General features: G+C 40.8%; 1 protein-coding gene across 9 annotated transcripts in view; it reads left to right on the top strand.

Moving 5' to 3' along the window:
• EFCAB11 (EF-hand calcium binding domain 11) overlaps positions 1-27,662 on the top strand; it is a 189,670-nt gene that overhangs the window by 94,319 nt on the left and 67,689 nt on the right. The gene's annotated exons all lie outside the window — the stretch shown is intronic.

The raw sequence follows: 27,662 nt of genomic DNA, 5'->3' as shown, positions 1-27,662 counted from the left end.
TGGCTGTGTTGGGTCTTTGTTGCTGCTCGCGGGCTCTCTCTAGTTGCAATGAGTGGGAGCTTCTCTTTGTTGCGGCGCGTGGGCTTCTCATTGCAGTGGCTTCTCTTGTTGTGGAGCATGGGCTCTAGGTGCGCGGGCTTCAGTAGTTGTGGCATGCGAGCTCAGTTGTTGTGGCTCGGGGGCTCTAGAGCACAGGCTCAGTAGTTGTGGCATGGGGGCTTAGTTGCTCCGCGGCATGTGGGATCTTCCCAGACCAGGGCTCAAACCCGTGTCCCCTGCATTGGCAGGCAGATTCTTAACCACTGAGCCACCAGGGAAGCCCGATGCAAACTATTATGTATAGAATGGATAAACAACAAGGACCTACTGTATAACACAGAGAACTGTATTCAATATCCTGAGATAAACCAGAATGGAAAAGAATATGAAAAAGAATGTATATATGTGTATAACTGAATCACTTTGCTGTACAGTAGAAATTAACACAACATTGTAAATCAACTATACTTCAATAAAATAAATAAATAATAAAAAATAAAGATGTCCCTCCCAGTTAGGGTATAAACACTCCTCTTGGGGAGTGACATATTCTTTACTTGGTGGCCGGGAAATCTGATAGAATCTTCAACTTTTTCTTAGGAACCTCTTCCTGGGATTGGTAGGGGAACAATATAAAAGTCCTAGATTCATTTTTTCTCCTTTTGGGAAATGTACAGCTTACACTTTCTGAAGAAGAGTGTTAATAATAATAATAATAGCAGCTGTCATTTGTTAAGCATTTGCCACATGCCAGCTGCTGGGCCAGGCACTTTACGTAGATGATTCTTTACAGCCTTATAACAAGATGGGTACACGTTCTCTAGCTGTTTCACAGTTAAGCGCTCTGAAGATTAGAGAAGTCCCTTGCCCGAGGTCAGTCAGCTTGTAAGTGACGGAGCCGGCACTCAAACCCAGGCCTTCTCCCTTCAGAACTCAAGATCCTACCTTCTCAATGGCGGAGGATACCTAGGCCAGCCTCGTGTTGGACTTCAGCACATTCCTGTTTGTGAAGGAAGAGGAAGGTAGTCACGCTCAAGATCCCTTGTCCCAGAGATGCACCACTGGAACTAGGCCTCCTGGATGGCCTCCATCTCCCCAGTGCCCACCCACCTTCAGCCTGCTTCTCCTCAGAGCACAGACTCTATGCCTTTGAGCATCCATCACCCCATACAGCGCTGCTTTCTCACCACAGTGCCCCTCGCTGCCAGGGCAGCATGAGAAGTCTTCCCAAATTCCCCCCAGAAGTTAAACCTCTGGCCTCTTCTTGCAAGAGAGCTGAGGAATGGCAGGAAAAGCATTTCATTCTATCACCAACTCTTGGAAAATATTAAAGGGTTGTTTCATACAGACACATTACTATGATGGGAGCTTGACTGTTCAAAACACAAGGAGGGGGCTTCCCTGCTGGCGCAGTGGTTGAGAGTCCGCCTGCCGATGCAGGGGACACGGGTTCGTGCCCCGGTCCGGGAAGATCCCACATGCCGCGGAGCGGCTGGGCCCGTGAGCCATGGCCGCTGAGCCTGCGCGTCCGGAGCCTGTGCTCCGCAACGGGAGAGGCCACAGCACTGAGAGGCCCGCGTACCACAAAAACAAAACAAAACAAAACAGAACAAAACACAAGGAGGTAGTTATGCTGATATGGAAACTTTAGTTCAAGAATTACTCAGAAAAGTATAACCACTGTGGAGAACAATATGGAAGGTTCCTTAAAAAACTAAATATAGAACTACCATATGATCCAGCAATACCACTCCTGGGCATATATCCAGAGAAAACCATAATTCGAAAAGATATATGGGGCTTCCCTGGCGGCACAGTGGTTAAGAATCTGCCTGCCAATGCAGGGGACACAGGTTCGAGCCCTGGTCTGGAAAGATCCCACATGCTGCGGAGCAACTAAGCCCGTGCGCCACAACTGCTGAGCCTGTGCTCCACAACTGCTGAAACTGCTCTAGAGCCCGTGAGCCACAACTACTGAGCCTGCATGCCACAACTACTGAAGCCCACGCGCCTAGATCCTGTGATCTGCAACAAAGAGAAGCCACTGCAATGAGAAGCCTGCGCACCACAACAAAGAGTTGCCCCCGCTCGCTGCAACTAGAGGAAGCCCCCGTGCAGCAACAAAGACCCAATGCAGCCAAAAATAAATTTAAAAAATAAATTTCTTAAAAAAAAAAAAGAAAGGATACATGCATCCCAGTGTTCGTTGCAGCACTACTTACAATAGCCAAGATAGGGGAGCATCCACTGACAGAGAAATGGATAAAGAAGATGTGTACATATATACAATGGAATATTCATTACTCAGCCATAAAAGAGAACAAAATAATGCCATTTGCAGCAACGTGGATGGACCTGGAGATTACCATACTAAGTGAAGAAAATCAGACAGTGAAAGACAAACATCATATGATATCACGTATATGTGGGATCTCATAAAGAAAACAATACAAATGAACTTATTTACAAAACAGAAACAGACTCACAGATCTCAAAATCAAACTTACGGTTACCAAAGGGGAAACGTAAGGGGAAGTGATAAATTAGGAGATTGGGGTTAACATCTACACACTACTATATATAAAATAGATAACTAACAAGGACATACTATATAACACAGGGAACTCTACTCAATATTCTGTAATAACCTATTCTTTCTGAAAAAGAATGGAGATATATATATATATATATAAAACCGATTCACTTTGCTGTACACCGGAAACTAACACAACATTGTAAATCAAATATACTCCAATAAAAATTTAGAAAAAAAAAAGAATTACTCAGAAAAGTAATATAAGAAGTATGCAAGGAGAAGAAAGCACTCCTTGTGTAACGATAAAAATGAGTTACTCAATAGGAAGGACCACCTTGAAAATTATACTAATTTGCTACTAAATTAATTTGCTGTTTGCTGAAAGCTATTTTCAGGAAATGATACCTTGTTCTGTGCAGGCCCAACTCCAACTTTCACATTTAAAAGATGCATTTACCAAGGTCTCATACTTGGATGAACTCCTGATACGTATTCAGAAGGTACTGATGGGAGAGAAATGGATGAGCACACATCTTTAAAACTGTAATATGTTGGTCATTTCTTTCAACTTATATTCACTGACCAGATGAAGGTTTTTATTTGATCCCTATCTGCAAGAGTATAAGAATAGTTCACCTTGTCTTACAAGAAGTAAAACAGCAAAACAGTTTTGTTTTACTTTCAAAGTTAGGTACATCCCTAAACAATATCAATTTGTATCAAATCCCTAACCCTGTACTTCCCCTCCCCCACTGCCTTCTCCAACACACACAGTGCAATACACAGAGCTAGCAAGAGGTAAACCCGGCCAGTACCCCCCAGAATGGTCCAGAAAAATACTCCTCATCATGGGGCCTAAGGCCAGAGGGCTGATACCCAAAGCCGTGTCCCAGAAATAAGAAAAATGAAACCAGGAGATCAGGTTCCAACCAGGACTTTCTTAAGGTGCAGGTGTCAACACCTAAGGGTTGGATGGGAGGAAGCAACCAGAAGCCCAGGAGTAAAGAGCAGAGGGGTCAGCCATGCAGGAGGTGCTCAGGCTGGATTTCCAGTTGGGAGGGCCAGGGCTGGGCAGTAGTGTCACCAGCACCCAAGCTGGCTTGCGGTCTCCTTCCTTGTATTCATTCATCTGGCCCAGCAGTTCTGTAGTATGATCCCCGGCCCCAAGGGGTCTGTGAGGTCCAAACTATTTTCATAATGCTAAGGCACTGTGTGCCTTGTCTCACTCTCTTGACATTTGCATTGATGATGCAAAATCTGTGGTAGGTAGCACTGCATGAATCGTTTCACCTGTTTTTAGCATAAATCAAGGCAGTAACACTAAATTGTACTGATAGTCATTGTATTCTTCGCTACTTTGCCCTCACAGCTAAAAAAAAAAGTCAGTTTCACTTGAGTATCCTTGATGAAGCAAAAAAAACTTGTTTTATTAAATCTTAATTCTCAAGTGCACATCTTTTTAACATTCTGGGAAGTACCCATACTGCATTTCTGTCACACGTGGAGGCATGATGACTGTCTCCAGGAAAAGCTCTTGCCCAGTTGTTTAAGCTGAGATGTAGACTGGCCACTGTTTTAATGGAACACTATTTTTATTTGAAAGAATGACTGACAGACAAACTACGGTTATTTAGACTTGAGTACTTGGTCGACATTTTCTTAAAAATGAACGAAGTGAGACTGTCATTTCAAGGAAAACAACTGTGACAGTATTTGTTGCCAACGCTAAAATTCAAGCTTTCAAGTGAAAATTAAAATTTGGGAAACTTATATCTGCCACTGTGAGCTTGACAGTTTCTCAATACTTAAAGACTTTTCTGATAAATTCAGTGGTGATATTAACAAATGTAGTTTTTAAAATATTGTATAATGAAATGTGTTAACATTTAGAAGATAACCAATGCATGATGTTACAAAATCATGGTTGGGTAAAAGATCCATTGAAAATACAAAATACACCAAAGGATTTTAATGTAGCAAAGTATGAAAAGTTAATTGATATGATTTCAAATTATACATTGCAGCTAGCCTGTAAGAAATTACCACTTACTGAGTTATGGTATAATACCAAAAGGAATATCTACAGTTATATGAAAAGACCATTGAAATACTCCTCCCTTTTCAACTACATATCTGTGTGAGGCTGTGTTTTTCTTTATATACCACAATCAGAATGCCACAGAGGGATTTCAGAAGCAGATAGGAGAATCCAGCTATAATGTATTAAGAATTTTAAAGACTTGCAAAAGTGTAAAATAATTCTCTTACCACAATTTTTTAGTTTGTTTTGGAAAGTTTACTTAGTTTTCATTTTAAAAATTTATGTTAAAACGTAATTAACTTATTTTTAAATGAATTAATCTTTTAAATTTTTCTCAGTTTTAATTTCTAGTATGGTAACAATTGATAGATTTAACGCACGTAAACAGAAGCCTTTGGAGTTCTCAGTTTTTAAGAGTTTAAAGGAATCCTGAAGGCAAAAAGTTTGAGAACCACTGGTTTAGTACATATAGAATACTTACCATGTACTGGGCCTGTGCTGGTACAGGGATAGTATGGTGCACTGGACAGACACGGGCCCTGCCCTCAGAGCTAGCAGTCACCTACAATTAAACAGATAGTTCCCATAGAGTGGGAAGTGTCATGATAGGAGAAGCACAAAGTGATATGGTAGCACCTGGCCCTTTTTAGGGAAGACTTCCAGGAGGAATTAATGTCTCTGGTGATGCTTGAAGGATGAGTAAGAGTTAGCCATGCAAAGAGAGCTTGATTGCTTTGGGTATATGGAAAAGCATGTGCAGAGGTCCCCACGTGAGAGATCATGACTTCACTGCAGAAGTAAAAGAAGTCACATGTAACAGGAGCACAGAGTGGAGGGATGGTGAGATGTGAAGCTGGACTAGAAGACAGTAGCCAGGTCGTGAAGGGCTTTGTGAGTGTGTGAGATGTGAGGACCTCCCCCTAGGGGAATGGAGGATCCTGGGGGAGGGGGTTAAGTCAGGAGAGTGACTTCAGATTGCATTTTAGACAGATCTCTCTGGTTGTAGAGAATGGAGATCTAGAGGCAGGGAGACTGGTTAGGGGTCACCATGGCAACCAAATCAAGAGATGATGGAACCTGGGCTAGGGTATGGCCCAGGTGTTGGAGAGATGTGGACAGATTTAAGGGAGATTTGTGTGAAGTTTACAGATCTAGGTAAATAGATTGGGTGTGGTTAAGGAGGGAAGGGTAGGCATCAGGACTGAATTTAGTTCATTTGTATCATTTTTTTAGATTGCACATATAAGAGATGAACAAATGAACTTATTTACAAAACAGAAATAGACTCACAGACATAGAAAGCAAACTTGGGGTTACCAAAGGGGAAAGTGGGGGAGAGGGTTAAATTAGGAGTTTGGAATTAACAGATACACAGATACATGCTACTATTTATAAAATAGATAAACAGCAAGGACCTACTGTATAACACAGGGGACTATATTCAATATCTTGTTATAACCTATAATGGAAAAGAATCTGAAAAAAGATTATATATATATATATATATCTGATTCGAGTATATATATATATATATATATCTGAATCTGTTTGTTGTACACTTGAAAACAACACAACATTGTAAATCAACTATACTTCAATTAAAAAAATTTTTTTTACAAGACTGAATTTAGGTTCCAGGTTTAGCACCTGGGAGTAGTGATAATGCTCACTGACAGAGGGAAAACAGAAGGTACAGGTTGTAAAAGAGGGAGGATGTATTCCATTTGAGCCATCTCCAAGCTATCCAAGAGGAGATGCCCAGGTCAGCATTTGGATATGTGGTTCTGAAGCTGAGGAGAAAGAACTGGACAAGAGACATAGATTTGAAGAGTGTGCAAAGTTGGCTGGGAAAAGTACCCAGAGAATTAAGAGAATCCAGAGACTATGTGGTCACTGAGACCAAGGAGAGAGAGGAAGAAGGAGGGGTCAGTGATGACCAGTGTTGTCAAGAAGTCAGTGAAATGATTAAGAGAGTCTTCTAGACTGAGCAACAAGAAAGTAGTTGTTGAGTCGTTGACTGTATCCAGAACAATGTCAATGGAGCGGTAGGCTCCAAGAGCTGGAAGAGTGAGGAAGAGGAGAGAGGAGGGGGTTGGTGGAGGACAGGAGGGGAAAGATAGAAAAAGATGTGGTGGGTGAGTGGGAAGAGAGAGAGAGAGATGTTGAGATTTGAGTTATTATAATTCTATGGGAAGGAGCCCATAGAGAGAAGGTTGAAGATACAAGAGGCAAGGGGAAATCAATGGTGAGGTTCCAGAAGACTAAGGAGGGAAGGGGATTTAGAGAACAGGTGGAGGGAAGCTATGTCTCCAACAGAGAACCAAGTTTCAATTAAGGCATAGGGTACAGTGAGCATTAGCTGAAGAAGATGTAGGATAGTTTAATTTGAAACAGAAGTTCCGTGGTGCCCATTGGAAAGGTTTAGGAGGAGAGTAGTGGGAGTTTGGATCAAAGGAGAAAAAAGGCAGAGCAGCGTGAGGAAGAAGACAGGGGAGACAAAGGCTAGAGGGGCTCACCAGCGTGGCCAAGTAGAACAGTTATGTGAGGAGACAGGCAGGATACACAGCTGGATCTTATTTTAGATATTGGTAATTTAATTACAGATGTTGGTAATTTAATCTTTTCTTTTTGCACAATGATGCATTTGTATCACAACCTAAAAATTACCCTCTATAATAGTGACTCTTTTTTTTTTTTTAACCAAAACATTTTCTGGCCAATTCATATTATTCCTGTGTGTTCTGTTGTTTAATTTTATGTGCACCGGGTTAAATCTTCAGCTATGCTCCTGACATTGAGTTCCCCATGTAGAAAAATCTATTCATTATGAACACATTTATTGCTCTATTGAGTTGTCTATGTAAAACGCAGAGAACCGAAAATTCAATGTAGTGCGTTTCTACTTTGGAAAAAAAGTGGATGAATGGGTACTATTTTCTTGAATACACCGTGTTTGGCTTAGATAATTAACAGTCCAGATTCATAGGCTAACAGATGCCAATCCTTGCTTGTTTTGATACTTGTTCCTTATTGAAAGGGATGCTTCCTAAGACTTGTACATGCCATGTCTGCATCAGGGGAAATGATAAGACAGATGTAATGGAGACAGTTGCTTTTGGGGCACAGCTAAGCTAAGTGATCAACAGAGACGTTGATCTCCAAAATCTATTTCTCTGAGGTTAATTATGCAAAGTATGAAACAGTTTCTTTGTTGAAATTGTAAAATAAAATATCTCAAGTAGCTTCAGTATAAGATTAAGCCATTAAATACTTATAGATTCCAAGTTTACAGCCCTCTACTAAATATTTATCGTATTTAAGACTTTGGTGTTTGTCCCAGATACATTCTTTAATGACATATCCTGATTTCTCTAGATTTCTAATATTAGTAAATGAGAATATCCCTGTGTTGTGTACATGTAAGTGTGGACTACAGTACAGTACAAGGGCACTGTCAAATGAGAAATCTGCAGTTAATACTTAGTGGATCTGACCAGCAGGTCAGAGTTTATTTTTTTATTTCTTCCCAGTGTAACCCCCAAGAGGCCGTCTGTTCCATTTCTTAACATGTATAGTGGATTCTTCTGTCAACATCCAGGCTGGGGCAGACTAATGGAGAGAGCTTTGTCTTCCATGCCACCTAATCCCATCTGGCTCCCAGCCCCACCATCTCTGTTATAAACAGAAGCCCCTCCACTCTCTCTGGGTGTCTCATGCCTATTCTACTTGTATCTTCATTTGTTCTGACTTGGCCTCCACTCTTCCCCTCACTCAGGTTTTCCAAGGACATCCTTGGAATCTTTCTTTCATTGTAAGTGAACTTTCCTGCATCCTTAACTGAGTGGTAGAACATTGCATCTTCCTTCTTGCCTTAGCTGACATTCAGCTCTTCTTCAAGAGCTTTGCCCAGTTGGTCTTTTGAGGGAACACTACTTCAGAAGCACAATGCTCTTTGGAGACCAACATTTCCCACCCTACGGTGGACCCTCCCTTTTTGATCATCCCGAATCTGATTGATTTGCTTTCTGTGTCCATGGCACTGTCATCCGTCAAGCTCCAGATCACCTGCATCACATACAGCCTCTTTGCAAACTCAAAGCCCTGACATCATCCTGGGTGCTACCCAGTACTTTAGATTTTCAGTTCCTTCGCCCTCAGTTCCAGTGACCTTCATCTCCATTACTTCAGCTGACTGCTCACTTAGCAGGACCCTTGTTTGGTCCTGGTAATGTCTGGACCATTACCAGGAAGTGCGCCATTTCTGAAGTCTCACATTCAAATAACTCTTTTCTGTGAGTCAGGACCTCTGATACAGTATTGAGTGGTAGGGATGGTAGTGGGCATCCATGTTGTATTTCTGGCTTTTTATGCAAATGCTTCTAAGTCTTCATATCACTATTTAGTATGATATTGCTATAGGGTTTTGGTGGAAGGAAAAAAATCCTTTATATTCCAAATCTGCTCAGTGTTTTCATTTGTCAGTAGATGTTGGGCTTCTGTGAATTTTTTTTTCCTACACATGTGAAGTTCTCATATTGTTTTTCTCCCTTAATCTGATATTTACAGCATTAAATTTTTTTCTCCTCCATTTTTCCTCTCCTTTTGAAATTCTTTAATGTCAGAGCTTTCCCTTATATCTTCTCCTTAATTTTTCCCCCATACATCTGTCTCCTTAATTTTCCTTTCAGTTTTTCCCCCTATCTTTTTTTCTCTCTCTCTACTGCATCCTGGGAGATTTTCTTAGTTTTGCCTTCCAGTTCATTAAATCTCTCTTAAGCTGTATGAAACTTGCTACTTATATTTTTTCATTACAAGATCTTCTGTTGGTTTCTTTTCATTTCTACCTCTTTTTCTTTCACACCCTTCTGATTTCACAGTCTTGTTTGATAGCTGTTAGTCCCTCCATTATGATGGCTTTGAGGATTTTAGAAGTCTTTTTCAGAGTGTTCTATTATAGCTACTTCCTCAGATGTGAATTGTCTCTTTTGTCAGAGTGCATTTAATCATGCTGCATATCCTTGCATATTTTGTAGTTTTCTTTTGTTTTCTTGAGAGCTTACCTCCCCTGTGGATCTGCTCTACAAGGGTTCTCTCTGAAGGGTGGTTTTGAGATTTCCTCAATCCCAGACCCATGAATTTCTTAGCTCTGAAACAAGTCATAAATTAAGCATGGCTTGGGAATCCTACTACAGGGACGTAAAAATTTCTGTGCCCACGTGTGATTCAGACTCAGTTGCTAGTGAGATATATGCATCTTATCTTCATTTCTAGTCACAGGTAATGTGGGGTCTTGATCCTAACTGAAAATAAATGGAACTCTTCTCACCCCACCGCACCCCTGATACCTGTGAGGCATATTCAGTCCCTTCCCCTTTACAGATGTAGAAGCCTCAGACCCCTCCAGTCTTTCTGGCACCTGCCCCCACCCCATCCTCACAATGGCCGCAGAGTCTTAGTCATCACTTAGCACCGCGGGCTTATGATCCTTTTCTATTCAGAGACTTTCCTGTCTTGTTTTTGAAAATGGTTTCAATCGGTAAAGGTCCCAGCAGAAAATAGAGCATCACTCAGATACTTAAATTCAAGAGATTTTAATGAAGAAACTATTTACAGAAGTATGCACAGGAGTAAAGAATCCAGCAAGGTCATTTGAGGTGCCAGGGACTAGGAAGCTGTCACCACTCCCAGTCTGAAGGGACAAGGGAGAGAATGTTATTATTGGAGGCCAGGGACAGCTGGAGCTATGGAGGAGGGTAGAAGCTGGGTTTGGAGGGAAGTAGCCACTACCAGAAGGAAGACCTGAGGCTGGGAGGGAGCAGGAAAGAAATACCCCATCCTCTCTCCCTCTCTTCTCCTACCTCTTGCTGGTAACTTCTGTTGGCCAAACCCAGATGGAAGGTACCAGCAAGGAAGCCCAGGTAATAGGGCCCAGAGGGGCCCAGAGCAAGGCAGGGAATGGATTGGAGGGATATGAAAGTAGAGAATAAATAAATAATACAAGGCTTATGTGAGTTTTTGGTTAAAAAATTTCATTTGTTATTTCTATATGTTGCAGCAGACTGAGAATTTTCAGCAAGCATTTACCCTGCCATGTTGACTCAGAAGTCTAATAATCCCTACTCCAACCTCTTACTCAGCTGAATCTCTCATTTGGGCACACCCCTAACGTTTGCAGGGCCTGGGGCAAGGTACAAACAGAAGCCCACATGCTATATGTCTATAGATATGAAAATTATAAATCAAGGTAAACTATTAGGCAAAATATGTTTTATCTTCCTACCTTGACAAATATACTTTAATAATGACTCGAAGGCAAAGCTGTGTTTTGGAACTCATCGGTTCCTGGGAGATCCACGTGGGGCACTCATGGCATGGGGGAGAGCTGGCCTCTGTCCCTGGCTCTGCTCCAGGTGGTCAGGAGCCTCACATGCGCTTGTGTGGACACTCAGCCCTCACATCCCACCTTAATCCACATGACCTACAAACAGCCACCCTTTGGGTGGACCCTCAGGAAGAGGCCTGCACAGGCACTGAAAGCGTGCTTAGGGCTGCTTGGGTAGGGAATCCTAGGGTCCCAGGTACCTGGAATGGGGTCTGAAAGGTGGAGGATGGAGGATGTAGGGGTGGGCACATCTTGTTCGTCTTGCAGACTCCTTTTGTGGAGAGGGGTGCAGCCAGAGAAGGGCCAGAGCAGAGCCCTCTACAGTTCAGGGCAGGGTCCCCTCTGGCCTGGGTTTAGTGCTGGTCCCATTGCACCTGATCTTCATCTTCATCAAAACCTCCAGTCCCTTCTCTTCTCTCTGTTTTTCTCAGACTGTGAGCCTCCCTGCCTGGTCTGGGTCCTCTGGTCCATCACGCTCTCAGCAAGGCCCTCAACTTGCTAGCCCCCTTGTCCTTCCATCGTTCGTACCCGGCAGCCCGAGTCTCCATCTGCCTGCTTCACGCTCGGCTTGGTGAGGGCCTGCCTTGTGAACAGTATAAGCAGTATACACATCCCAGTTGGACCTCTGGACCACCAGCTTTTTCCTGGTTCCCCCAAAACATTTTCAAAACGTCACCACCCTTCTCAGGCTCCTGCCCCCCCTCTTCTCTGTCACTCTCATCAAATGGCCTCGCTTCCCATTTCTCTAAGAAAAAAGAAGTCACCAAAGCCACAGTGTCTTTTACTTCCTGCCCCCTCTGCAGTTTTACTGGGCACTGCTGACAATGATGGTGAGGATAAAGATGGAGGATAATGGCTAACTTTGTCCACCCCTAAGCCCCACCTGCCGCCATGGCGCCTTCCTCCTGTCACAGAGGTGAAGGGGCTGCTTCCCCGCCCCCCAGCCTCTGGCAGATCCTTCCACCATGACTTTGGATTCTGCCCCTTCCTGCTTGCTGGGGACCTAACTGCATCAGTGATCTCCTCTGTCTAACACTCTGCCTTTAAGCTGCAGTCACTCCTCTGCCTCTCATTTCCAAATCCCCTCCAGTCCACGGTGGTCTTATTTCTGCCCCAGTAACTCCACTGAAACCTCTCCGATCAGGTCCAACAGTCACCTCTACTGGCTAAAGCCAATGGGTACTTTAGTCCTTCTGCACAGTATTTGACACAAGTGAGCTGGCCTTCTAAACATGCTCTCTGCCCTTGACATCCATGCTCTTCCTGCTTTTCCGGGCAGCTTTCTGAGTCTCCTTCCCTTCCTTGTTGTCTTTTTCAGAGCTCTGCCCTCAGCTGCTTCTCTTCTGATTCATTAAACTCTCAGCACTGACCTGTGGGTATTCAGTCACTCTCAGATTATGTATGCAAATCAGGCAGTGGTTTCAGATTCGAGCAGGGAACTCACGTCTTTAAAAGTTTAAGCAAGAAGGAGCGAACTTTGTTTTGGAGGGATACACATTTCCAGTCATGATGATGTATTACTTATTGGAACTGGAGTCCACTGAGGGGGAAAAAATCCTAATAGCTTATTTCAGAACTAACACAGCTATACGTTAGCAACCGAAATGATGTCGCTATCTTATTAGAAATACAACAAAGAGATAACTTAGCAGCTGTCTCCTGCACTGTCATTTCATTTTGCTCTGTAGTTCTTGGCAGAGAATCTAGAAAAGAAAAAAAAATAATTAAGCCACACTGTGTTCTCCTAGACTAAATGAGTTCTGCTGTTCTGAGAAACAAATCTTAAAAGGCAATGTATGTTCCATGATTATTAGAAATAGAACATTTTCAAAATTGTTTTTTTTTCCCTAGAGACATGTGATTAAACATTATGGCCTTTTCCCTTCCAGCTAAGAGAAACGTCGTAAAGTTTCTCTTAGCTCCACATTCCAAACCCAAAACTCCAGGGCCAAACATCAGCCTAGGGGCCATAATTAGATCTTGGAACCCACTTTGAAAAAAGAATTCCACAGAGAACTATTTAGGGCTCTCTTTTCATTGAAATAAAGAGATGCCACATGTAGAGCATTTATTTGTTTATTCATTCATCATTCATTCCACAAATAATTATGTTAATAGCCACTTAAAGTCATCTTAGAATGGGTATTGTTTAATGTGCAGAAAGATGCTTGGCAAAAAGAGACGCTGAGTTTATTTTTACTTTATTTGGCCTTTACCTGCCAAGGTTTCTTTTCCCCACCTTCAGAATGTGTTTGCCAGCAGGACCTACTTTGCGTATGTGTCATATTATTATATTCCATCTTTCCCTGTTGCAGTCATTTTAATAGTGATTTGGGTTGTGGTATCTTTGTGCTACTCTATACTTAAGCAGAGGGAAACTCTTACCAGTCCAGGGAAAGAAGGAATTGTCAAAATTGAATCAGAAGTCAGGGTTCTGCTGATTTGTACAGTTCACGTTTTTACAACATAAGTATGAACTAAAACAGTAATACTATGGCCACTTTAATTTTTATCGACATGTCTAAGAAAATGAATATGGCTAAAAGGGAGATAGATGAGACGTGCAGATTTCGTGGGAAACATTATTAATGCTATTCATCTTCTGGCATTACCTAGGGGCCCAAGAGAGCACAAGGCAGAATTGAATACAGTCCCAGCCCAGAATAAGAGCCCAATGCATGTTAGCCTAGGAGTGGAAGAGCCATTGCCTGCAGCGGTAACATAAATGTATGACTTAGGCTGGGTGGGAGATTACAGGCAGTGGTGGGCCTTTGGCAACCTGGAGAGCTCCTAAGTTGCCTAAAGGCATCCATGTTTAACGAATTGAAAAACACTGTGCTCGCCAAACAAAAACATGTCTAGAGATTGAGTACTGTCCCAGCCAAAGTGTTAGATCTCTGAAGTATGCCTATCCCTTGCTTCATGTCCTCCATTCCCCTTTCCACATACCCTCTTTCACTCTTTTACTTCCCACCACCATCCACCCTGTATCTCGGACTGCTTGCCACTTCAGCCGAGAGCTGCAATCACAAAGTTTCTACCTCATTTCAAAGAATATCTAATGTCCATAGACAGATGAATGGATAAAGAAGATGTGGTGTGTATACGTACATGCACAATGGAATATTACCCAGCCATCAAAAAGAATGAAATAGTGCCATTTGCAGCAACAGGGATAGACCTAGAGATTATCATACTAAGCAAAGTAAGTCAGAAAGAGAAAGACAAATACCATGTGATATCACTTGGAATCTAAAATTTGACACAGATCAACATATCTACGAAATAAAAACAGACTCACAGATATAGAGAACAGACTTGTGGTTGCCAAGGGAGGGGGGTGTGGGAGTAGAGGAGGGAAGGAACGGGAGTTTGAGATTAGCTGAGGCAAACGATTATATATAGAACGGATAAACAACAAGGTCCTACTGCATAGCACGGGGAACTATATTTAATATCCTATGATAAACCATAATGGAAAAGAGTCACTTTGCTGTACAGAGGAAATTAACACAATATTGTAAATCAACTATACTTCAATAAAATCTAAAAAAGTAATAATAACTAATGAAATGTGCCTGGGTTTGCGAGTGTTTGTGTACATATTAACCAAGCATCATTTAAAACACTTTAAAACTTCTCAATCTTTGTTAGCTTTTATATTATATATATAATACATGTTCTTCATTTGAAAAGTTCCAACAGTATAGAAACTAAAGTAAAATGAGTTTCTTCCTTTTTCCCCTCTGCCAATCCTATTCCCTGGATAAATATTATTAGCTGTTTGGTGTATATTCATCCACATTTTTTCTGAACATATAAACTAACATATACATGCACATACCTACACACATAGATTATACATAAATATAATATTAAAATACTGCATACCATTCTTCAACTTGCTTTTTCATATAATACATCACAAATTTTCATAATAGTATGATTATATCACATTCTTTGTAACAGCTATTTATCAATATATAATAATTTACTTAATCAGTCCCTATTAGTGACGTTTAAATTGCTTCTAGCTTTTCTATTTTTCTGCATCCAACTCTCTACAAGGATGTGTGATAGCCATCTCCACGTTCAAAGCCAAACTCCTGATCTTCTCCCACATACCTGCTTCTCTTAAAGTTTTCCATCTTCTTTTTTTTTTTTTTGCGGTATGCAGGCCTCTCACTGTTGTGGCCTCTCCCACTGCGGAGCACAGGCTACGGACGCGCAGGCCCAGCGGCCATGGCCCACAGGCCCAGCCGCTCTGCGGCATGTGGGACCCTCCCGGACCGGGGCACGAACCCGCGTCCCCTGCATCGGCAGGCAGACTCCCAACCACTGTGCCACCAGGGAAGCCCAAAGTTTTCCATCATAATTCACGGAATTCCATCCTTTGCGTTGCTTATGCCAAAACCCTTGGAATCATCTCAGGCTCCTTTCTCTTTCTCCACATCCATTATATCAGCACCAGCTCAGCCTCCCAAGTCAGCTCCATGCTTCTGCCTTTACCCGACAGTCTGTTCTCAACCTGAGGGATCCTTTTCAAATGTGCGGCAGGTCAGGCCATGCTTCTGTGGATTCTTGTCTCACTTGCATAAAAGCCAAGGTCCTTATACTGGTGGACAAGGCCTTAAATGATCACCCCACCACCGCCACCCCCTCCACCATTGTCTCCCCCGCCCATACTCACCTATAGCTCTCCCACTTTGCTCATGCTGCCCCAGCTATACTCGCCTTCTCACTTTTCTTCAAACGTGCCAGGTATGCTCCTGTCTCGGGGCCTTTGCACATGCTCTGCCTTCTGTCAGCAGTGCTCTTCCCCCAGATATACACAAGCCTGCTTCCTAACACTTTCAAGTGTTCAGTAGTCTCCTTCTCAGTGAGGTCTTCCTTGCCCAGGGTATTTATAAAGAACATTTCCCAGCCTTCTCTAGCCCTCTTCTCTGTAGTACTTATCACCATCTAATGTACTTTTCAATAGGGGTTACTTTCTGTTTTCTTTATTATCTGTCTCTACCCCTGGAAGATAAGGAGGGCAGGAAATGTGTCTGTTTGGTTTTCTGTGGAATCCTCAGCATCTGGAAGACTGCCTGCCCCACAGGAGGCTGACAGTAGCTACTTGTTGAATGAACAGATGCTATGAACATGTCAGCTGTGAACGTCCACATACATATTTATTTGCTCACATGTGGGGCTATCTCTTCAAGGTGAATTATTAGAAGTGGAATTGCTGAGCCAATGGGCATGCTTTTTTTTTTTTTTTTTTAAGGAGAAAAGCTGTGGTTTTCTTTTTTGTTTTTTGAAGATGTTGGGGGTAGGAGTTTATTAATTTATTTATTTTTGCTGTGTTGGGTCTTCGTTTCTGTGCGAGGGCTTTCTCTAGTTGTGGCAAGCGGGGGCCACTCTTCATCGCAGTGCGCGGGCCTATCACTATCGCGGCCTCTCTCGTAGGGGAGCACAGGCTCCAGACGCGCAGGCTCAGTAGTTGTGGCGCACGGGCCTAGTTGCTCCGCGGCATGTGGGATCCTCCCAGACCAGGGCTCGAACCCGTGTCCCCTGCATTAGCAGGCAGATTCTCAGCCACTGCGCCACCAGGGAAGCCCAAGGCATGCTTATTTTAAATGTAATATGTATTGCAAATTGCTTTCCATAAAGGTTGTACATTTGGTATACTATATGATTCTTCCTGTAAAAAAAAAAAAAAGATGTATTTTAAAATAGAACTTAACCTGGATGTAGTGGTGAGGTTACAAGTGAAAGGGACCTTTTAATTCAGGGATCCTTCATCGGGAGTCCATGAACGTAAACTTTATCAGCATCTTTTTAAAGATATTCAGCATCTTTTTAAACTGGAAATGTTGCCAGCAAAGCACAGTCATTTTAACAGTATCTGTGACTTTGTCACTAACAGAAGACACAGATATTTTTGTATCATAGTATAAATGTTGTGGCTGTCTTGAATATGTTCACCCTCTTCACTGCTTTGGAATCCAGTGAGTCCTCCTTCCCTTGAATCCTCCCTTTCCTTTACCCACCACTAGTTATTTGTCTTGCCACTAGATCTTGTTATTTAATGTGTTAATAAAGAAGCACCTATAATACCTTATTGCTAATTTGTTTTTTTAATACTCATATCTATTTCAGTATAATTGGTTTCATTTTAAAATTAGAGTCTTTATCAAACTGCCACAAGGGTTCATGGTACAAAAACAGTTAAGAGCTCTGTTCGTTGAAGGGGCTGCTGTTCATTTGAAGGAGTAAGTTAGTCATACAGTTAATCATTAGGCATTTTATAAAATTAAAGTGCCACAGAATTTCAGTACCAGAATAGAAGATACACTAATATTCATGGCTATCATGTCTTTCATTCATTCATCCAGTGCTTATTTAATAAGTGCTTCTATAGGCAGTGCTCTGTGTCAAGAGTTCTGCAAATCAAAGGTGAAGATCTGCTCCTCGCCTGTGCTCACTGGGGAACTTTGAAAAGACTAATCGGTGATGCACATCAGAACCGTCTACCCAGAGCCCTTCCATCCTTGACTCACTCCCCTCCTCTACCTACCTCTGCATGTTGGAGAGCTCGGGCCTTGTTCCTGGTTTTCTTCTCTATCCACGTTTTTCCCCTACGTGATCTTATGCAGAGTTACAACACCTAAATGCTGGTGCTTTCCAAAGTTACACCTTCGGACCAGATCTTGCCCTAAGATCCAGGCTCATCCATGCTTACCGTCTCTACTTGGGTGACTCATGGCATCCCAGACTTCACATAATCAAACATATTTCTCCCTCCTATTTCAGTAAGTGGCATCACTATCCGTCCATTGACTCAAGCTAAAAATTGCCCAAGGGTCTTCCTTGAATCCTACCTTCCGTTTACTTGCCTCCCCTTATCCCACATCCCTAATGCAATTCATCAGCAAATAATATTGGTTCTCTATTCATAATACCTTCTTACAGTGCTATTCAAAGTGTGGTCAGCAGATCAGTGCTGGTCCATGATGAGTTAGGTATAGACATTGAGAGTAAGCATTAAAAGCTTTTACAGCAGTTTGAAATTGTCATGATGCCACATTCACAATGGCAGACTTATCTCATTGAACAGGGTATAGACATCTTTAGTTCTGGCAAGCTCAAATGGTGAGTCATATGTGGCGCAAGTTGTGTAATAAATAATCCCGTGCAATAGGACCATATTACAGTGTGTGATACTTTATGATTGGTTTATCAGCTGTATTCTCAAAGTGTATAAAAACCTGTGAAGATGAAAGCATTTCTTTTTATAACTTATATTTACAAGTTTTCATTTTTAATCAAAAATTTTCATTTTATTATTTAACATTATTAGTTAATTAAGGAAATAAAATTTATGTTGATTATTTTCACCCTCAAGTTGCAGAAGGTAAAGCAAGCCTCACTGGAGTTTTTTGTTAGCTTGTTGGCAAGGAAACACGTGTCTTTTCTGAATGTGGCGAGAGTATAAACCAAATGGTGAAGGTGGAAGTGATTCTGAAGAAACAAAGGCCCAAGAGTGCATATTTGTTTTCCTCAAAACTGTGATCCCTCACATACTGAGTTCAGTTTATAGCTGTCATTGATGTTGACATCCTAAAAGCATAATGTTTAGTGATTTGTAGAGACATACTGGCTATGAAGCAATGGAACCATCAAAACACATAGGGTAGGGCTTCCCTGGTGGCGCAGTGGTTGAGAGTCTGCCTGCCGATGCAAGGGACATGGGTTCGTGCCCCGGTCCGGGAGGATCCCACATGCCGCGGAGCAGCTGGGTCCTTGAGCCATGGCCGCTGAGCCTGCGCGTCCGGAGCCTGTGCTCCGCAACGGGAGAGGCCACGACAGTGAGAGGCCCGCGTACCGCAAAAATAAAAAAAATAAAAAAATAAACATATAGGGTAGTAGAATCCACAATGACACACAAAAAAAGTATTCTTTAATGGCATCCAAAAAAAAAAATTAAGTTCAAAGCCACGAGAATTTTTTGAAAGGAAGAATAGAGGATTAAAAAGCTGATTCAAACAGATGTTCAGTATTTCACTTATAAACATGAGGGTTCTACAGGCTTCTTAGTAAGTAATGTTTCAGCTCGCCAAGACTGAAATCCGTATACAGTTGGTGAGACATTGGTGAAGGATTGTATCAAAGGTATTTGCTCAGAAATGTTGGGTGAATCCGCGCACAGAAGGTAGCTCAAGTATACTTCCCCCCGCAGCTCCGCCTGTTCTGGAACCGGCTGATGGTGTGGAGGACTAATGCATAGAGCAGCTGAAGCCAGCAACATGTTTTTTCATTGTAGTGTGATAATTTCACTCATATTCCTATTTATGTGCGATTTGAACATGTTGGTGATACGAAGGAAGAATTTCTTTTTTCAGTTTTGTCGCTGACAAACAACTAAGTCTGAACTGTGTAGATGAAGGATTCGTTGTCAACAAACATGGACTGGAGTTTACATTTTGTGTAGGAGCGTGTTCCGATGGTGCAGAAAACATCCTGAAGACATCGCCCTGATTTAGGGGCTGCACCAGAATGTAAATCAGTGGGCTGTCTCTCTCATGAGGAAGTCCTGCTATGAAAAGAAATGTTGGTGGAACTAAACTGTGGGCTTAGTGCCGTCCTAAAAATCATGAATTAGATAAAGGCTGGTGTGTTAAATTCTGGATTATTCTCTTGTGTTACATGATACTGTGTAGGCAGATCATGAACAGCTATTACTACATGCTGAGGTGTGATGATAATCAAGAGGACAAGTGTTTGAGAATGTTCAATTTATAGAACAACTCTAAACGTTTCTGTAAAATCAGAAGACAGTTTGATCCCGGCTTGTTGAAGATATGAATTGGACAAGCAGGATTGCGTATGTATCTAATACCTTCAGTATTTTTAATGATCTCAATATTTCCATGCAAGGAAGAAATGCAACATGTTTTTCAGTGGCTGATAAAAAAAAGAAAGGAGCTTGGAAGAACAGAATTTCTACAGCTTATTATGACACACGTTCCATAAATTAACAATTATCAGTGATGCAGGTGATGATCTTTATACTGCATATCTGTGAAAAGCTATCACAAAACACCTTAAAATTTGATAAGGCATTTTGAATTTTATTTTCCATCAAAAGAAGATCTACGCCTAAAAAATTCATGGATCCAGAATCCATTTCTTTCATCAAAAGATAAATTTAACTATAACTTACAAGATACATTACTGGAACTGACTTCTTTTGAAGGATTTAAAGGACTCTGAAAACGTAGTAGCACTTTTTCCATTTTAGATAAAATTTTAAAATGAACAAACCGAGCTTGCTGAAATTGCTCTAAAACCTCTTCTTCTATTCCATTCTGCGAGACTGGTTTCTTTCCTCTTATTATTATTAACGTAAAACATAGAAATAGATTAGATGTACCTTATCAACTACAAGTAGCCTTGTTGGCAAAAGCACCTAGATTAGATAAATTATCAATCAAGAAGCAAGTCAGTTTGTCACATTAAAAATTTTAAACATTTATATACACTGTGTTCATTCAAAGTGTGTCTACAGACATTTAATGTGGGGATTCATTTTTTTTCCCTCAAAATGAAAAAAAAGTTGCAAGTGTAATAGTGAGCCTATACTGCATATTAGTTGCCTACATACATACTTTCAATGAACAAACAACATGTACAATTTTCATGCTTTTTTCCTTATGCATACTTTGGTAATATTGCAATATAATTTCCTGTTGGTTGAACTAGTAATACAGAATTGCAGCTTTTAACTTCTAAGTCTTTTTATTTCATTTTTCTAGCAATTTGTATTAAGTTTTACAAAGTAGCAGTTTGCAACAGACTGGAAAAATTTTTCAAGTGGTCCTTTACCAAAGAGAATTTAAGCAGCACTGCCTTAGGGGACTTAATAGAAAATGAGGCTTTTCTTCAAAACATACCCTCTGAAAAGAATTAGTTCTCTTACGAAGTCTTTCAAACTATCAGACATGTTCTCAGTTACTTTATTTTGAACAAGAAAAGAGTGTTGAGCCTGAAGCAGCCTCAGTCAGTGTGGGTTTTTGATGCTTACAGAGGTTACCTGATGAAATTGGCAAATAAAGGAGGAAGGAAATGTCACACAGATCCAGTTCTTCTGCCTGATGTTATAAACTCATAACTGCAAATATTGGCTGTCATTGTAAACAAGCCTTTAAAGATACTTTAAAAGCAATCCAGTAAGTGGTTACATATTAGAGATCACAAATACACACCTCAGATTGAATGAAAAAGAAACCCAAAACATACATTTTATAATGTTACGCAAATAGCTACCAAGTGGCTTTAGGTAAAAATTTCTAGTGTCAGTACCAAGCATGGAATTTACAAAGTCCTGTATTCCAGACAGCTTTAACAGATGTGAAAGTGACATGCCCTGGAAAATAGAGTTAATGTCTGTAAAAGTGGCTCTGGTGATGATGAAAACATTGATATGAAGCCGCATGTCAAGAATGAATAAAATTGTTTCATGAAACGTGATCATGGAAAAAGCAGCGTGTGTTGGTTATTAGGCTCTTGTCTCTCAGCCCCAAACCCACCCTTCTCTACTCTGCATGGTGAGGCTGGGACTAGGACTCTGAAAGCCGCATTTCTCCTTTACCAGCTGCCTCTCAGCAGGTTCCATCTTCCCAACGTGCAGAGGATGCCTGACGGCTGGAGAAGGGAGCAGCAGTGGCTCTTTCCTCCCTGTCTCCTCTCGGTTCCCAGAAGGGTCACTTCATTCCAGCACCTGCTGTTGGTTCTAGTTTCCTGCTGTTGGTTCCAGTTTCCCACTGTTTCTCACCCTGGACCCCTCAGAGACATCAACCACAGCTCCCAGAGGGTGGGCTCCAGCTTCCCAGGACCCTCCACCAGCCTTCTAGGTCTACCTCAGCCTCTTCCCTCTGTTTCTTCAGCCCTGACGATGGTAGAGGCTTCATATACTCATAGTTACAACTTTTTTTTTTTCTTTTTAATAACTGCTGTGTTTCCCTTTTGCCTTGTAGTCCTCCAATACCTGTCTAACTATTTCTTAGGTTAAAATCTCCCTTTTAAAATAACTGTCGTATTTCTGGACTGGATTTCCTGACTTGGATCCCAGCTGATGTACTAGCAGTGGCCCCAGCTGGTCTGGCAGTGGTTTGGTTGTGTCCGGCCCTGAATGCAGTGCCGAGCAGCTTGCCAGTGGGAAGTGGTAGTAATCCATGTCATGCAGTGGCATCGTGATTAATCAGATCACCCCCAGGGGTTGATGGTAATGGAGTGCCCACTGAAGAAAGAAACTTGAGGCTGCTGCGTGTACCCATCATTGCAGTAATGATGACGACTAAGAGTGGGGAATGCGGTGGCTATTTCTGCCTGGATGTGTATTCGTAGAAAAAAAAAAAAGACAAGCTCACGTCTTTAAACACTGAGGTCGTCATAGATGGCAAATCTCAAATGATCCCACCTCTCTCCATCTGCACTGCACCATCCTACCTCACACCATCCTCATTTCTCCCCTGAAGTTTGCAATAGCTTCCGGCTTCCAGTCCTTCTTTCTGACAACCCATTTTCTATATGATGACCCAAGTGCCTTAAAACCAGCTCCTCTGCTTAAAACCTCCAGTGACATCCTATTGCACTTAAAAATCTAACCTCTTCAACCTCATCTCAAACCGCTTTCTTCTTCTCAGTTGTTCTAGTCTTTCTAGCTCTTTCCAGCTGTGGTACTCCCACCTTTACAGTTCTCTGTCATTGGAATTCACTTCCCCAAGCTCTCGTATGTGACTGCTTCCCTTCAACCCTTTCCCCTTGTAAATATGTCATCACGGGTTCATTTCTTTCATAGCACTTACCGCAATCTTTGTAGATCTTTTTTACTTCCTTGTTCATCTCCCCCCTACCAAACTGCACTCCATTAGGGCAGAGACCTGTCTGTCTGATTGGCTACTGTATTCCCAGGACGCTGCTCCAATGCCTACCACATAGTAGGTGATCAATACATATTTGTTGATTGAATGATTCTGAGAAATAATTTTTCCTCAGTTAATTTATAATTTTAGTTATGAAGCATTTCAAGCATGCAGAAGATATCGTAACAAACACCCAGGTACCTACCAACCAAACTTAACAGATTTTGACATTTTGCCATATTTGCTTCTGATTGTGTTTTCTTCTCTCTCGTTCTCTTTTTTAAAAGAAATGTTAAACGTAAAAGAAATGTGTCCATTTCATCTAAGTTCAAAATTATTAGCACAAATTTTGCATGGTATTCTCTTAACAATATTTTTAATGGCTGTAAAATCTGCCTCACCTTCAATCCAGATATAGGTAATTTGTGGGGTTTTTTTCCTTTCATCAGTCTAGCTAGAGGTTTATTAATTTTACTGATCTTTTTAAAGAACCGTCTTTGGTGTCATTTATTTTCTGTATTATTCTTCCATTTTCTAGTTCATTGATTTTTGCTGCTGTTATATTATTATTCCCTTCTACTTATTTTGGTTTACTTGATCTTTTTATGGCTTCTTCAAGTAGATGTTTCCATCGTTGATTTTAGTCTTTTTTTCTTTTCCAACGTAAACATTTAAAACTTTATGTTTCCATCTAAGCACTGCGTTAACTGCATTCCACAAATTTTGTGTTTTCATTATCATCCAGTTCAAAATAGTTTCTAATTCTCTTTGTGTTTTCTTCTGTGAACCATGGGTTATTAAGAAATATGTTGCTTAATTTCCAAATATTTAGATATTTTCCAGATTTTTTGGTTACTGACTTTTTATTTAATTCTGTTGCCTTCAACTCCTTTAAATTTATTGTAAGTTTTTTTATGGCTCAGCATCTGTCTTGGTGAATGTTCCATTAGAGATGGAGTGGAATGAATATCTTTTAGATGTTGATATTTACTACCAGAGGAGTATTAAAATAACCAGCTATAATAATAGATTTGTCTGTTTCTTCTTTGAGTTCTCTCAGTTTTTTGCTTCATGTGTTTTTAAGCTCTTTTATTAGGTATATATACATTTAGGATTATGTCTTCTTGATTAATTGATTGACTCTTATTATTATGAAACACCTCTTTTTCTCTGATAGTATTCTTTGTTCTGAAGTGATATTGGTATAGCCATTCCTCTTTTGTTATCTTTTTTTATTCTTTTACTATTAATTTATCTATGTCTTTATGATTAAAGTGGATTTCCTAAGGATGGCATACAGTTGAGTTGCTTTTTTATTCATTCTGATAATCTCTTCCTTTTAATTAGAGTGTTTATCCTATTTACAGTTAATGTAATTATCCATAGGATGGGGTTTAAGCCTGCCATCTTCATATTTATTTTCTGTTTCTTCTATTTGTCCTTTTTTTCCCCTTCCTTTCTTACCTTTATTTCCAGGACTCTTCTTTCCTTTGCATAGATCCAATTTTCCATTCTTTATAATTTTTTTATAAGCCTAAAGAACTTCCTTAAAATTTCTAGTCTACTGGTGACAAATTTTCTCAGTTTCTGTTTGTCTGAAAACGTTCTATTTTACTTTCATTTTTGAAGGATATTTTCTTTCAGCACTTTAAAGTTGTCATTCTAACTGGTTTCCATTATTTCTGATGACAAGTCAGTGGTAATTTTTATATATTTTTTTCTCTGAACATATGTGTCGTTTTCTCTGGCAGCTTTTAAGATTTTGTTTTGTTTGTTTTCAGCAATTTGATTATGATGTTCCTTTTTATAGTGTTCTTTATTTATCCTGCTTAGAGTTTGTTGAGTTTGGATCAGGGGTATTCTAGTGTTGACCAAATTTGGACAGTGTTTGGCCATCATTCCTTCAAATGTCTCTTCTTCTTCCCTGATATTCTGGTACTCCAATTACATGTAACTTAGACCACTTTGTATTACCGCACAAGTCACTGATGTTCTTTCCATTTCACTCTCAGCCTTTTTTTTCTCAGATTCAATTTGGGAAGTTTCTATTTCCATTTCTTTAAATTCGCAATTTTTTTCTGTAATGTCTAATATGATGTTGATCTCATCCCATGAATTATTTGCTTCAGATATTACACTTTTAGTCTCTAGAAGTTCCACTTGGTTCTCTTTTATATTTTCCATTTCTCTCTTCATTAGTTTATCTTTTCTTTAATCCTGGAGCATACTTATAATTAAAAGTCCTTGTCTACCAATTCTGTCATCTTTGTTGTTTTTGGTTCTCTTTCTTTTGACTGCTTTTTCTCCTGTTTATGGGTCACATTTTCTTACTTCTTAGCATGTATAATAATGTTTTTATTGGATCCTAGACTTTATTTTATTAATCTTCTATTGCTCTGTGACAGATTATCAGAAACTTAACAGCTTACAGCAGCCTCTGTTTTCATCTCACAGTTCTGCAGGTTATAAGTCAGATGTGCTCACTTGAGTTCTATGCCTAGGGTCAAGGTATTGGCTGGGCTGAGATTTTTTTTTTTTTTTTAATTTATTTGGTTGCACCAGGTCTTAGTTGTGGCTGGCAGGCTCCTTAGTTGTGGCTCACTGGCTCCTTAGTTGCGGCGCACCAGCTCCTTGATTGTGGCATGCAAACTCTGGGCTGAGCTCTTATGTGGAAGTTCATGGGAAGAATCTGCTTTCAAGCCCATCTGGGTTTTTGGAAGCTTCCTTGTGGCTGTGGGTCAGAGGCCCTCGTTTTCTTGCCGGCTGTCAGCCAGTCTACTCTGCGCTCTTAGAAGATGCCTGCGTTCCTTCTCATGTGGTCCTCTACGTCTTCAAAGCAGCAGTGGTGTGTCACATCCTTCTTAACTCTTTGAGTCTCTCTGATCTCTTTTGCTTCCAACTGGAGAAAGTTTTCTGCTTTTAAGGGCTCATGGGATTGGATTACGCCCGCCTGGATTATTTTACCTGGTTTATTTAACAATCGTGGAAATGATCTCTCGTAACATTCACAGGTTCTGAGGACTCGGGTATGGAATCTTGGGAGCCATTCCTAGAACTTCTGCCTACCACAATTATGAATGTTACAATGTTGAGAGTTGAGATTTTGATGTCTTCTTTTGGGTATTGAGATTAGTTCTGCCAGGTTTTAAATTTACTTGGAAATAGGCTTGATTTTTAAGGCTTGTTTATAAGCTTTGTTTGTACAGTTGACTCTTGAACAATGCAGAGGTTAAGGGCACCGATCCCCTTGTAGTCAAAAATCCATGTACTGCTATCTCTGCCTCGAAAAACAAAGGAATTGAAAGATGACTCACCCAAGGTCAGGAAGCTAAAACTGTTTGGATGGAATCAGGTCTCACACCCTAGTTCTTTTGATGCCACATATTGTGATCTCTAAGCAAACACAAACTTTTCCCCACACTTGATTAAAGATCTGTGAAATGAAAATACAGGTATTATATTTATTGAAAACAATCCATGTATAAGCGGACCCATGCAGTTCAAACCCGTGTTGTTCAAGGGTGAGCTGTGTAGTTTTAGAGTACCCTTTACAGCTAATTTAGCCCCACTCCGGAGGTTTGGCCTTCCCGGTGTCTACTCAATAGCCAAGGTGTGCAGTGCTGTCTCTCCAGTCTCACTAGTGGGAACGTCAACAGGTACAAGCCCTGTGTGAGGTCAGCGGTTGTTCAGCTGGCTCATCCCTGGCAGTTCCTTCCCCAGGTTTTTGATTCTCACCCCTGCGTGTCCCCAGGGAATCCCATGCAGATTTCTGGAGCTCTTTCTCTGCATGGCTCCTTCCCCATGGCACTCCACACTGCAAATTCCAGACCCTCAGCCACTCCCAACCCAGGTACCGCAAAGGTTAGGGTGAGGGAGCAGTCCAACGCAGGTGCTGGGAATTTGGAGGTATGTAGTTGGAAGAGAATTTTAAAATAATTATAAAAATGACTAAAAGTCTATCTTGTATTTATCATCATGTCTCTACAACTCTGACTAATCAGGTGATAAAATACTTGGGATGGGGTGGGAAACGGGACTTTTGTTGGCCTACATTCTAAACAATTGCTGAGGTTACTTTTGAGTTTTAATAATACACGTATAAACTTTAAATTGCACCTTATTATGTATTTCTTTTATTAAACAGCTAAATGTGCTTATTTTGAGAGTACATTTCTAGCAGTAGCAGTTCAGAATCATTTGGACTGGCTTCAAATATAGTTTGTGTTTCCATCTCCTGTAGTATAAGAAACTCCCATGTTTAAAGAATAGATTTGGTATAAACAGTGATAGCACAGTTGTTGTGAAGATAAAGAAATAATGTGAGTTATTGAAGTCTGTCATTGTATGTGACCACTTAAGAGTTTTACAATGTAAAATAGTGAAACCAAGTGGGAAATGTGGGGCATCATATTTATGTTTGTTAAGTGTAAGGTTTAGTTTACACCTGAACTGTTTTACAGATTTCAATATAATTTTGTAAAATGATGTTTATTCTCCTTTTTGCATCGTTAATGGTTTGTTTTAAAACCAGAGAATAAATCAAGAACGTAATGATTATTGCTGATTATTACATGATTATTGCTGAAAATAATTTTGTCATACAGAGAAGAGAGGTGTTTAAGAAATGATAGGCTCCTGGTGTCAAATATGTTAGGTGCTCTGTGCCCCAGACTCTGACCTCTGTCTCCTCAGCTCAGTAAGACCGCCATCCCCTGCTTGAGTTTCCCTTCCCTTTACCTCAGTTCGGATGGTGCC

This window comes from Globicephala melas, chromosome 2 (genome assembly GCF_963455315.2).
Source record: "Globicephala melas chromosome 2, mGloMel1.2, whole genome shotgun sequence".
Taxonomy (NCBI): domain Eukaryota; kingdom Metazoa; phylum Chordata; class Mammalia; order Artiodactyla; family Delphinidae; genus Globicephala; species Globicephala melas.
This window is presented reverse-complemented; position numbering and strand designations above follow the sequence as displayed.